This window comes from Bos indicus, chromosome 7 (genome assembly GCF_029378745.1).
Source record: "Bos indicus isolate NIAB-ARS_2022 breed Sahiwal x Tharparkar chromosome 7, NIAB-ARS_B.indTharparkar_mat_pri_1.0, whole genome shotgun sequence".
Taxonomy (NCBI): Eukaryota; Metazoa; Chordata; class Mammalia; order Artiodactyla; family Bovidae; genus Bos; species Bos indicus.
The window spans coordinates 101,548,590-101,562,845 of NC_091766.1; the positions used below are offsets into that span (position 1 = coordinate 101,548,590).

The window sequence follows — 14,256 nt, forward strand, 5'->3', positions numbered from 1 at the left end:
ATAAATGTAGACTTTCAGGAAAAGTTTAATTTTTGTATAAAACTGAAGACATTTTGATAAAATATGAAATTTAGTAAAATTTACAATTTTTAGTGTTACTTCCCACCAAAAAATTGTGTATGAGTTTTTTCTTCTTTTTTAACTCTTCACCTGTTTATTCAAACATCAGGTACTATAGAGCAGAGGTCCTAACCTCCAGGTTCTGGACTGGTACCACCTGCCACATCAGCGTTGGCTTTAGATTAGAAGTTAAATGCACACTATTTACAGTAGCTAGGACATGGAAGCAAGCTAGATGTCCACAGGCAGATGAATGGATAAGGAGGTTGTCGTACATATACATGATGGAATATTACTCAGCTGTAAAAAGGAACACACTTGAGTCAGTTCTCATAAGGTGGATGAACCTGGAGCCTATTATACAGAGTGACGTAAGTCAGAAAGAGAAAGACAAATACTGTATATTAATGCATATATATGGAATTTAGAATGACAGTACCAACAATCCTACTTGTAAGGCAGCAAAGAAGATGCAGATGTAAAGAACGGACTTTTGGACTCAGTAGGAGAAGGTAAGGGTGGAATGATTTGAGAGAATAGCATTGAAACATATACATTGCCATAAATAAAATAGATGACCAGTGCAAGTTTGATGCATGAAGCAGGGCACACAAAGCTGGTGCTCTGGGACAACCCAGAGGGATGGGGAGGGGAGGGAGGTGGGAGGGGGTTCCTGTGGCTGATTCATGTTGATGTGTGGCAGAAACCACCACAATATTGTAAAGTAATTATCCTCCAGTTTAAATAAATTAATTTAAAAAGAGAAATGCAGAATAAATGTAAGGTGTTGTATCATCCCCAAACCACCCTCTCCACGCCTGAGGTGTGGAAAAACTGTCTCCCACCAAATCAGTCCCTGGTGCCAAAAAGGTGGGGGACCACTGACGTAGGGGATAGAAACCCAATTGTATATGAGTTGAAAGCAAAAAAAAAAAAAATTGAAGATCATTTTCATGCATTGGAGAAGGAAATGGCAACCCACTCCAGTGTTCTTGCCTGGAGAATCCCAGGGACGGGGGAGCCTGGTGGACTGCCATCTATGGGGTCGCACAAAGTCGGACACGACTGAAGCGACTTAGCAGCAGCAGCAGCTTTAAAATTACATACCTATTGATCATATAAAATGTAAACATAAACACTCTGCTCTTATGGTTTTTTTTGGTTGGTAACCATGTGCTTCAAAATCTGGCACCATCCTTCCTGGGATTTACAAGGCCTAGTTCCAGTGTGGTGTTTATTTAGGCTTTGCGGCTCGTCTCAAAATTAAACAAGTGTTTATCTGGTTCCTTCAAACACTGACAAGCCAAAGAAGATACAGAAAAATGGTTGGAACGGAAGAAAGCTTATCCTGCTCTGATGCTTCCTCTGTTTCCTCTTTTTTGCTGCCCTTTTTTTGTCTTCACATACTTGAAAGCACTCAGAACTTACCGAGATTTTGTGGGAACCAAGTGAGACGAGGGAAAAAGGTTACAACTGCTGTCTGACCCCTAATGCTGTGGTGCTCAGTTTTTTGAGTACTGCTAGCAGTTTCGAGTTAAAAGTGCTTATCAGAGCAGCTCTTGACCTCCTTAATTCGTGTGTACAGACTGTTAGTGTTGTTACTCTCTGCTTTGTATCAGGCTTGCTAGCTAATTTCCTTGTTTATTAGCTAAGTGATTTTCTTAATGGCTATCCTTTTGACAAACAAAGAAATCTTCACTGCTCCGAGAGGGAAAACTGAGTTTGAAAACTCATGTTGAAAGGGAGAAGGAACATCTGTATTCATGCTGCTGCTGTGTTGATGTGGGGGAAAATCTGGTGACTGACCTTGATTCTTGACTGAAGTCACAAAAATATGCATGATTTGGCCCTTTTCCATAAGACAAATAGCAACAGTCTCCAGTTAAAGCAGGGATTCAATTTCCTTTGTTTTGAGTGTGGAAAAGGGAATTGTTTCCAAACCTTAATATCAGCGGGCTTAGTGAATTTTTTTTTCCTGAAATAGTTTAGATACTCCATTTCAACAGAAGCATTTTGTTTGAATTCATATTTTATTAACTAGGAGTTATTTTGTTTAATTTATACCTGAAGATTTAGAGGCCGGCAGTGTCGTTTTTAAGGGAGAAACGTCTTTTTAATAAGTAATTAAACAAAACCCCAAAACCCGGGAGCATCAACAGAAACTCCTGAAGTCTGAGAATGGATTTCAGAATAGGGCCCCTGGAAGGGACACTGGCAATTATACTGTGGAGCCAGCCTAAGATTTGTGCAAACAGATTTAGATTGGCTCGAGTCCATGAGAACCTCTAGAACTAGCCGTCTGTGACTCCACTGACCCTTTAGGAGTTCAGTCATCAAGGGTTGCCCTGGATCCATATTAGGAACCACATTTGTAGGTGAATAGTCTGGGACTCTTACAGACCCATCTCTGCCCCTACACCCAAGAATCTGAATCTGTCATGGCACCAGAATGTGTATCTCAGGGCTTGGACAGTGAGATTGGGTATTTGCAGTTCCACACAGCAGAAGTCCGTCTTTTAAGTAAGGCAAGAAAATGTGAGCTTCCCAGTTTTTAAGTAGGAGACATCTTTGCTATCGCACACCAGGTTCTGATTCTGCTACCTTTTTATTTTTGTTCATTGAGAAAATAGCGAAAGAAAAAGCATCTCTCCATCCTCGCATTTGACGCTCCTTGTACGTTTGCCCCTTGAGTTTCTTTCCCTTAGTTTCCCCATCCTATTCAGGACCTCGCCGCTTATAAACTGTGTTTCCCTCACTGGAAAGTAGCCACCTGCTATCTATACAACGAATCTTTTAAGTAACTGGGCGATTTTAAACAAATAACCTCCTTCCATGAGGCTTACTAAGAAGACCTTACATATTTTAGTTACCAAGGGACTTCTCTGCATATTTTCAGAATCTCTAAAACAAACAATAATAAAAAAAAAAAAGACTACCCCCCAAAGAGACTTTTGATGCACATATGCACAATTACTGTTAAGGAGACAATCTAGTGGGCAGGGCGGATTCCATTGCTGTGTTAATCTCATGGTAAGTAAGGTTTTGCCTAGTTGTGTGCAGATCTGATTTCTGGAAACGTCTTCTTACTTGTAAGATGGCAGTAGGATGTTACCTCCATCATAAAGTTGTTATGAGAATTAAATGCATTAAGACGCATCAAGCACTTAGCTTCAGATCAGTTCAGTCGCTTAGTCGTGTCCGACTTTTTGTGACCCCATGAACCACAGCACGCCAGGCCTCCCTGTCCATCACCCGCTCCCGGAGTTCACCCAAACTCATGTGCATTGAGTCAGTGCCTGGTTGTATGAAGTGCCAAGTGACCAGTTATCTAATAATTCCTCATAGAATCTATTAGTAGAAAACCGATAGAAAGCCATTCACTTCATTGCCAAGTTTCAAAAGGTTAAATGGGATAGACTTGTGAACTCTATTTACTGTCCAGTAGCACAGGGCCTCTTGTGTGGCTTCTTCTACCCAAACAGACTTACAGAATGTGTTAAAGACTCAAAGGGACTGTTGGATCGGTCCCCAGAAGACTGTTGAATGGTAGGCGAGACTTCCTAAGTATCCCTGGAATCACATTGAGTCTGTTCCTTTCATCGGAAGTGGAGAGAGAAATATAATGTAGGATATTCTGTGTACTCTTTTCTCTCATAGTAGACACGGTACTTTGTTTCTCTAATGTGAATGTTCTAAATTATATGGCCATTATTAAATCTGTGTTCAAATTAATTTCTGACATGGTAAGTGTGTTTCTTTTTGAGATATCACATTTTTAGACATTTAGAATATGACCTCACCCATTTTACTTTGGAAATACCGTATGTGAAATAATTTTGAAGGGCATTTTATTTCCTAGGATGTATTTTCAGCAGGTGGCTAATGGCTTTTGACCTGCTGTAGCAGCATACAGAACTGAATGTCAGACAGAGTGTGTTTTAAAAGCTCCATTTTCATTTTACATAATGAAGCGCAGTAATTCTTTTTGAGATTGCCTTGCCTATTTTTCTAAGTGGTTATTGATGGAGATGTGTCAGTTGGGTAGGAGAGAGAAGAAAAAATTGTGATGTTTCAGCATGTAGATTTGAAGACTATTTAAATATATGCAGATTGGTAAAAATGCAAGTATTTTCATTAATAATATCAGATCTAATATCGTTACACGTTAAAAGCCATATAAAGTACATGGTGTCCACCTTCCACCTTTCCCGTATCTTTGAGCCATTGCTATGAAAAGTCACACATTTTAATCCACTCAATTTTCCCTTTGTAATTTCCATTTTCTCTTGAAACATATATAGTTTATTCCATGGGCTGTTTTCATATGCCTTTAAGAATTATCCATACTAAATAATAATTCGCAGCTCTTATGCGAAAGCAGACTATGGCCGAGATTGCTCAGGGTACCCAGGCTGGCAATTTTAGGTCATTGTCAAGGTTAGTTTCAAATTCAGTATTGACACAGGCTTTTATACAATCACAGTCTTTGCAGTCCTACGCCACATCATTTATACATTGAATAACTCTCCAGTTTATACTTAGATGGTTTTTTGAGGTGAAGATGTGTATGCAGCTTGGTTAATGCCCAGAGGCCTTGTGGAGGGGGTGACTGTGAGAAAATGGCAATATCAAGAGTTATATTTCCCGTACTGAACATATTAGAGCTGGCATTTTGCCACCTAACTATATGATAAGGGAGGAATATGGTTTGTGTACTTTGCATTTAAGACTTAATTTCTGAGGCTGAGTTCTAATTTATTTATTCCCTTAGGTAATTACTGATTTTCAAGATGCAAAAGAAGTATATTATTGGATTTTTTTTAATGATTAAACTTGTATCATACATGTCCTTTCTTTAAATTTAGGCACTAAAAATCCTTGCACATCAAAGTAGCTGTGCTTCTCATTTGCGGCTAGAGAGTTAATCATCTTTCAATAATGCTTTGAAGTTGGCTTTTCTTCCTCTTCTTTTTTTCTTAGCCCAGCATGAGTTCATGAATAAAACTAACCACTCTGATAGGTATAGCATATTATTGCTCTTGCCTATGGGTCTTGCTAATAAAAATTCAAATTCTGGTTAGTTTGCTGGAATCAAATCAAGGTGGTACATGGCATACTTTTCTCCTTTATGAAGCCTTCTTGCAGAAAATAGAAGCGGGCTGGGGGGAAAGAAAGCATGGGGTGGAGGAAAAGGACAAAGCAATTCAGGGTTAAATATATTTTAGCTTTTCTGTCTGTGTTGTGATAAGTCTGGAGGTTTTTACTTCTCATTGTCCTGGAATCCTTAAAAATAAAATTCCTATTTAGGACTAACCTCTGAGAAATTGCTATTCTTTAGTTAATGTATATGAATCTGCTGTTGTGTGGGTGAGGTACCAATAACAACAGAGGCACTAACTTAATTTGATAATCTGTATGTGTGTATTTTTACATGCAGCTAGATGGGATGCCTGTCAGCTGAAAAATAGAGTAGGTGATGACTACTAGGTAGGTGATTGCTAAAATAATCTGAAATTCTGGCGGTTGCTAAAATCGTCAGCTTGCTTATAAGATGACCTCATCACTAAAGCAAATAGGGTTTGGCATTTTAACGAATGTTTTCCACCAACATCAGTACAGAAAAGAATTGTGCCTGGATGCTTCCTTCAGAAAATGGCATGAGAATTTAGAAACTAGAGAACATACCGGAACCAGAGTGATGACAGTACAAGACATCCCATCCCAGAATCAAGCCCCGTTGGGAAGACCTTCAAGTACAGTTGTTGTTCTGTTGCGTAGTCGCCAAGCTGTGTCCGACTCTGCGAACCTGTGTAGCTTGTCCGGCTCCTCTGTCCATGGGATTTCCCAGGCAAGAATACTGGAGTAGATTGCCATTTCCTTCTCCAGGGGAAGGATCCTTGGTGAAGGACCCCTGCATGCGTCTCCTGCATTGGCAGAAAGATTCTTTACCACTGTGCCACCTTAGTGGAGTGCAAATAAGGAGCGTATATAGCAAATTACTTGTATATGTGACAGTGGATAGGAGTGTGGTCTCAGGTAGAGACACCCAAGTTTGGTTCCCAGTTCTGACTATTTGGGTACTTTGGGCAAACAAGTTATTCTTTCTGAGCATCAGATTTCTTACCTGTGAAACAGGGGTGGTGATGGTATCTAATCATATTATTATGCTGAGAAATAACAAATACTTGAAACAAAATAAAAATATTTAAATAAAGAAAAATACTTAAGAATATATTTCAGTTCATTTCAGTTCAGTTCAGTCGCTCAGTCGTGTCCGACTCTTTGGGACCCCATGAATCGCAGCACGCCAGGCCTCCCTGTCCATCACCAACTCCCGGAGTTCACTCAGACTCACGTCCATCGAGTCAGTGATGCCATCCAGCCATCTCATCCTCTGTCGTCCCCTTCTCCTCCTGCCCCCAATCCCTTCCAGCATCAGAGTCTTTTCCAATGAGTCAACTCTTCACATGCGGTGGCCAAAGTACTGGAGTTTCAGCTTTAGCATCATTCCTTCCAAAGAACACCCAGGGCTGATCTCCTTTAGAATGGACTGGTTGGATCTCCTTGCAGTCCAAGGGACTCTCAAGTCTTCTCCAACACCACAGTTCAAAAGCATCAAGTCTTCGGCGCTCAGCTTTCTTCACAGTCCAACTCTCACATCCATACATGCAGAATATATTTACAAATATTTAAAACTTACAACAAAGGAGTGTAATTCCAAAGCCTCAGAAATCTGTCACATTTATGTATTTTGCAAATAGTGGGACACATTGTTACACAGGCCACAGCTGGCCTCAGAATTCTGCCTAACTTGAAACAGCAGGAAGCTTCTCCTATTTTGTAGAAGTTGGTACTCAGCATGCAACATCTGCGTTCTCCCTGAGCCAATCCAGCGCTACCTGTCTTCCTTCTTTTTTCTGTCTTTGCTAACAGTCTCCCTAATGCAAATATCAATTCAGTTACTTGGAAAAGTGGGAATGGAGAGATTCCTACTTGCTAATCCATAATCATAATTTTCAGACACCGTGGTGAGTACTTTGCAGAAGATTGTGTTGACGTCCAGATTTATATTTCTAGATCTAGTCTCTACCCCAAGCTCCATTCATTAGTTACTTTATTACTTTGACTCCATTTATGAACAGATGTCCACATTTGTTGGTCACTGTTCAGGCTCCTTCAATCACACTGGGCTTCCTCATGTTCCTTCAACATTCTGAGCTCATTTTTGTCTTGGGACCTTTGTTCTTGGTGGTCTCTGTGTCTGGAAGGACCTGTGATTTTATTTTATGCATCCTTCTCCTTGTTCAAAGGCCATTTCTACTGAGATGGAGGTGACAATTCTAAGTCATTCTCCCATCTAGTCAGTTTCTTATCCTGTCATCCTATGATATGTTTCTTCAGAGTCTTTTCGCATATATATCAGGTTATGTTGTTCATTTAATGGCTTGTTGTTTTCTCTCCTGACCCAGAATGCAAGCTCCGTGAATTCAGCGCCCTTGTGTGGTTCAGTCAGCACTCTATCCTGGTACCTGCCTCTGCGCCTGGCTCACAGGAGTGCTCGGAAAAACATTGAGAGGTATGGTTATTCTCTCCTTTATTTCATGGTTGAGAGACTCGATGCCCAGGAAGTTTCAGTATCAATAGCTTGCCCAAGACCACAGGGGTTAGAGATGCCTGAGCTGGGATTTAGACTCGGTGCTGTGCTCTAGAATCCTGCGCCACAATGACTGCTTTTCCTCCGCTGAAGGTCGGAAATGTCAGTGGGAGGCATGGGGCCCTTTTGGTTCCTGGAACTTCCTTTGAATCCCAGGGCCAGTGGTTATTGTTTTTTCTACAGCTTTGTCAGAGACACGTTGGTCCTAATGACTTTATATTCTAGTATCCTGAGCTTATCTTCTCTTCCCTTTTCCTCCTTGACTCAGTGCCCAAGACATGGCTGGTTAATATTTTATAAGAATGCATTCAATCCTTTACTGCTTGGGAAAACCAATGAAACACCAGATTTTAAAGACGCTCCCTAAGGGCTGGAATCCATGGGTTTGAACGCAGATGGAATTTTCCACTGGGCCAGTGTCCGTCTTTTTTATTTCCATGCTTTTTTTTGAGCATTTTTTTTTTCTTAACTTGACAATGGTTACAGCTATATGTTTCTTTTTCTGAGTTTGTGCTAGCAACACAGGTAATGCTTTGGTTGTACTTGGCCCCTACTGAATAAACAGTTCCACCTCCATGCCTTTCTGCCCCATTGCCAGACCCCCTTGCAAGATGGGTGCGGAAGCTGGGCTATTTATGTTGTCTTAACCAGATATTCTATAGAATAAACAGGCAGTCTTGCAATGTATATCGTTCAAACGTATAAATGTGTTTCAGCTTTTGGAGGAAAGAGGAAAAAAGAAAAATCAAACCAGGACAGTTGATTAAAAAGGGATAATCCCCTGCATTTCATAAGTGACACCCAGCACATTATAAAGGGGGCAGTTACTGGTGCTCTTCACGCTAGGACCTTATAAAGGGGGCAGTTACTGGTGCTCTTTACGCTAGGACCTTATAAAGGGGGCAGTTACTGGTGCTCTTCACGCTAGGACCTTATAAAGGGGCAGTTACCGGTGCTCTTTACGCTAGGACCTTATAAAGGGGGCAGTTACTGGCGCTCTTCACGCTAGGACCTTATAAAGGGGCAGTTACTGGTGCTCTTCACGCTAGGACCTTATAAAGGGGCAGCTACTGGTGCTCTTTACGCTAGGACCTTTGGTGTATGTTGCTGTATTTAACCTTTTGGAAGCTACTGACATCATTTGGGAACTTCAGGTAAACGTGCCTTAATCAGTTGAACAGAAGGGACCTTAGCTTTGTGGAACTGACCGGTTGATTAGTTTAAATCCAAACACACACACACAGGCCTGCCTGGTTGCTCTTTTGACACCCTGGCACAAAAGGATTTCATTCGGGGGCCTTGTAACCCGCATCCTGCATCAGACCCTTTCAGCTCTGCTGGTCTTCTTAGGCTGCAGGCATCATCTTTAACCCCTCTTATGCTTCCTTTTGTTTCATGAAAACAGTATCTGTGCTTGGATTCATACAAACACGTTACTTTTTCCTCACAGTTCTCTATTTATATCCCAGGGAAGAAGGTCTTTTCAAGTTCCACTAATTGAGAGACAAAAATGGGAACTTATCTCCAACTGGCTTCTTTAGAAAAACTGTATTAGAATTTAATCCAGTGCTTCCTTTGGGAATTAGAATCAAAATTAGAATCATGAAATGGTGAAATAAATTCTCGGTATTAGAGTAAGCCATCATCTGTAATTCCTTTGACTTTCAGATTCAAAACACTGGAGGATTTTATAATCAGTGTTTAGTTTTGGGAAAACATTTAAGTTAATGGGCTCATGGGTGAGTTTAGTGGTGGTATAGAGCTCTAGTCCTGGGTGTTTAAATGAAAGCAAAGTTTAAATTCTTTAAGGATAAAACTTTGAATAATTTCAGGCTATTACATGGACTGATGAAAGTACCCATCCATTGGACACTCACTTGAGCTTGCTCATAGAAGAGGGCAGATGTTTGTGTGGCAGAAATGAAAGTATTGCTATAGAATGTTAGACTGGAAAAGATCAACACCCTCATTTTCAACAACAAAAATCTAAGGTCCCCATTTAATTATTCAAGCTCATACTTGGCCAATTTCTGCTTCCTCATCACCCAGTCGCAGCACTGTCCTTGAATACAAATGAAGCCTTTCAAAGAAGGTGGTATAATCTGATTCTCTCTGGTTTTGTTCATTATTATTAATTGTAATAACTTTTTAATTGAGAGGCTTTTGATGTGCCAGTACTTTATACATTATCTTTATAACTACAGCATGAGGTCGTATTACTGTTCTTCTCTTTTTGACAATGAAAATCTGATGTTTAGAAAAGTCAAGGATTTGCCCAGAATAACTGAGCCAGTGAGATAAGATACTTTTTTTTTTCCCTTAGAAAAAATAGGTTTGTCACTGGATATAGGGAAGAGAATTGGGTAATAAGAAACATTTCTTCCAAGCCTCATGAGTTGCCTTGAAAATATTATGTTGATGTGAATGACTCTGCCATGGATCATTGGTAAGGAAGAAAAATTAAGGCCATCTGGCCTCAATTCTTTGGAAATAGTGGATTTGCTGGGAGGCAGTATGAGAGCACCCCCTTTCTGGCTGTAGTCAGAAGCAGTAGATATCCAGGTGAGGAGCCTATTGAGGTACCAGAGGACCTAGAAGCTCTGTGGTTCAAGATGAATCACTGCATCATTTTGAGACTCTTTTTATTTTCATTTCTGAAGGTAAAATTCCAGTTCCTGCCTTACCTACCACACTGGCAAACTGGATGCTGTGGCTGACTGGTCAAGGCTTTAGAAATCCTGGCCACATATCCCCTTAAAAGTGGTACTTTTAACTTCCATTTGCTTCTAAATGGGCACTTGCCAACACGAATTTATTTTAGTTTAAAAAATAAGTTAAGCTCCGAGTCTTGTTGAACCCTATCAACAACCCGACTCGATGGACATGAGTTGGAGTAAGCTCCGGGAGCTGGTGGTGGACAGGGAGGCTGGCGTGCTGCAGTCCTTGGGGTCGCAAAGAGTCGGACACAACTGAGCGACTGAACTGAACTGAACTGATACTTCAGTTTAAGGATTAAAGTGGTTTGTCGATGAGATTTACAGTACTTTTGACAGTCAAGGGTAGATTTCTTTCGTGTGTCTCTCCTGTGAAAACGGTATTTTTACCTTCGAACTTTTGTTTTAAGTCTGAAAAATTGTAATATTATCTGGATGTCTGTGAAGCCTTCGGTTCCACTGGGAAATAAGAAGTGACATTTAGGACAGATGAAAAATTGGTGTGGTTTTCCAGCAAGAAGCTGCCAGGGTTTGGTGGAGCTAGCGCTGTTACTTGGCATTTCGGCCCGGCTCCCTGCCCTGTGTCGTGAGTGGCCTAGTGTGGGTGTGTACTTCATATGGCCTGTCTGGGCGTTCCTGGGGAATCCAAGGAAAGGAGGTAGTTATCAATTTGAGAGAGAGTTTCTGATCTTCTCTAAGAAGGCGGTGAGACTGCATGGAGAGATTTAGTGGAGTGGCAAGAGGAAATAGAATCCTCATGAGAACATGACATAATAGGTTGTTTTTGTAGAATAAGAGGAGAATGAAAGCTCAATAAAGCCTGGATTTAGGGAATGAACGTTGGCGACACGAGGCCCCTTTTCCCTAAAGTAAGCATCTTTAATAAGATATAAAACCTGGCCACCTGGGACCGTTTGTCTTACCGACACTTGATTTCCTGCCTGAGGTCTTCCATATTCCCATCAGCCTCTCTAGTGGTTGGAGACCTCTTGGCTTTCTCTTATTTTTGGATAGGCACTTTTTTTTAATGATGTATAAATTATTTAATTAAATTAAACATAATAAAAAGAACCAGTGCAATAAAAAAATCAAATTAATTAATAGAGACAGTTAAAAAACAATTACAGTATTAAGATCAAATTTGAGAACAATCAAAAGTAACTTTGGGTTAACGGGCCACGGGGTCGGTGAGTGCTCAGCGCAGGAGCTGTGACCCAGGGCTCCTTGCTTAGTCTCAGCATTCAGCATGGGAGGGACTTGGAGATACTCCTTTCTAAACTCTACCTTAAAAGAATAAACCTAACAGGCTAGCTTTCCTGTTGCATTCTTACTCTCTAGCCATCCCATCTCCGGAGCGATCCATCCATACCTCCTCCCTTTGGTGTGCGTGTAGTAAACAACCTGTATTTGCCTTTCCCAGCCTCAGTTTGTTTAGACAGGTGGATCTTCTCCCAGGAAGAGTTGCCTGAAACACCTAGGAGGTAGTCTGGCTAGTGGGTTAGGGTTTAGGCTACTGCGGCTGTCATTGGCCTTCCCTGAGGGCAGGTAGATCAGGACTGCAAGTTCAGAACACATTTAGATGAATTTCCATCTTTTTCAGTTACACTAGTAATTCATATCCATCATTAGAAAAACTTTTAAAAGTTTAAAATTATGTAATATAAAAGTTGGAGGACTCTCTCAGTCTGTAATTGAAACTATCAGAAGTAACCACTCCTAGAAATTGGGTGTATATCTTTTAGGCATTTTTCAATGCATTTTCAAATAAATTAGTACATTTACTTAAAAATTTGAATCATATGTATTATGTATACATATATATGTAGAGGTATATATACCTGTGTGCGTGCTCAGCACTCAGTCTTTCCAACTCTTTGTGACCCAATAGACTGTAGCCCACCAGGCTCCTCTATCCATGGGATTTCCCAGGCAAGAATACTGTATGTGTATGTATGTGTATACATATATACTACTACTACTACTACTAAGTCACTTCAGTCGTGTCCAACTCTGCTCGACCCCATAGACGGCAGCCCACCAGGCTCCTCTGTCCCTGGGATTCTCCAGGCAAGAACACTGGAGTGGGTTGCCATTTCCTTCTCCAATGCATGAAAGTGAAAAGTGAAAGTGAAGTCGCTCAGTCGTGTCCAACCCTCAGCGACCCCGTGGACTGTAGCCTTCCAGGCTCCTCTGTCCATGGGATTTTCCAGGCAAGAATACTGTATGTGTATGTATGTGTATGCATATATAGACACACACTATTTTCATGAATTTCAAGGTAAACTTTGCATGTTTTGCTTCTCAAACTCGGTATCTCAGACAGAACAAGTGAGGATGGAAGTAATTCATTTTGTTGGAAAGTCTTTTCACTTTGCCTACATTAAGCAAAAACTGAATTATTATGTTTTTCATGAGAGTTGACTTACTATTCTTCTTCTGGAACTCTCTCCAACCTCTACAGTAGTGAAGAGTCCAACTTGTTAGTTAGGTTAAAATTCTTTACATTTTTCCAGATTGTAAATTGGTGCTGTGGTATTTCATTTTGCTATTTTTGTAAGCAGTATTATTGCTATACATTTGTACAGTATTTACTCACGAGGGAAGCATTAAAAGCCAGGCTTAGCTTCTTCTGAATCGAAATAGAGATAATAATAGTTTATTTGTAATAGTTTTAAAGAAGCTGAAGTTGAACGGTTCTATGAAGACCTACAAGACCTTTTAGAACTAACACCCAAAAATCCCAATAATGAAAAATCCTTTTCATTATAGGGGACTGGAATACAAAAGTAGGAAGTCTAGAAACACCTGGAGTAACAGGCAAATTTGGCCTTGGAGTACGGAATGAAGCAGGGCAAGGCTAATAGAGTTTTACCAAGAGAACGCACTGTGATAGCGAACACCCTTTTCCAACAACACAAGAGAAGAAATGGTCAACACCGAAATCAGATTGATTTTATTCTTTGCAGCCAAAGATGGAGAAGCTCTATACAGTACAGTCAGCAAAAACAAGACCAGGAGCTGACTGTGGCTCAGACCATGAACTCCTTATTGCCAAATTCAGACTTAAATTGAAGAAAGTAGGGAAAACCACTAGACCATTCAGGTATGACCTAAATCAAATCCCTTATGATTATACAGTGGAAGTGAGAAATAGATTTAAGGGCCTAGATCTGATAGATAGAGTGCCTGATGAACTATAGACGGAGGTTCATGACATTGTACAGGAGACAGGGATCAAGACCATCCCCAAGAAAAAGAAATGCAAAAAAGCAAAATGGCTGTCTGAGGAGGCCTTACAAATAGCTGTGAAAAGAAGAGAAGTGAAAAGCAAAGGAGAAAAGGAAAGATATAAGCATCTGAATCCAGAGTTCCAAAGAATAGCAAGGAGAGATAAGAAAGGCTTCCTCAGTGATCAATGCAAAGAAATAGAGGAAAACAACAGAATGGGAAAGACTAGAGATCTCTTCAGGAAAATTAGAGATACCAAGGGAACATTTCAGGCAAAGATGGGCTTGATAAAGGACAGAAATGGTATGGACCTAATAGAAGCAGAAGATATTAAGAAGAGGTGGCAAGAATACACAGAAGAACTGTACAAAAAAGATCTTCACGACCCAGATAATCATGATGGTGTGATCACTGACCTAGAGCCAGACATCCTGGAATGTGAAGTCAAGTGGGTCTTAGGAAGCATCACTACAAACAAAGCTAGTGGAGGTGATGGAATCCCAGTTGAGCTATTCCAAATCCTGAAAGATGATGGTGTGAAAGTTCTGCACTCAATATGCCAGCAAATTTGGAAAACTCAGCAGTGGCCACAGGACTTAA

The 14,256-nt window shown here is 40.6% G+C and overlaps 1 protein-coding gene across 11 annotated transcripts in view; it reads left to right on the forward strand.

The window, feature by feature from the left end:
- Positions 1–14,256, forward strand: part of PAM (peptidylglycine alpha-amidating monooxygenase) — a 324,625-nt gene that overhangs the window by 45,075 nt on the left and 265,294 nt on the right. For all 11 annotated transcript variants that reach the window (XM_019965490.2, XM_019965491.2, XM_019965492.2 and 8 more), the window contains exon 2: positions 7,530–7,636. The gene's annotated coding sequence lies outside the window, so the exon portion shown is untranslated. The remainder of the gene's footprint in view (positions 1–7,529; positions 7,637–14,256) is intronic.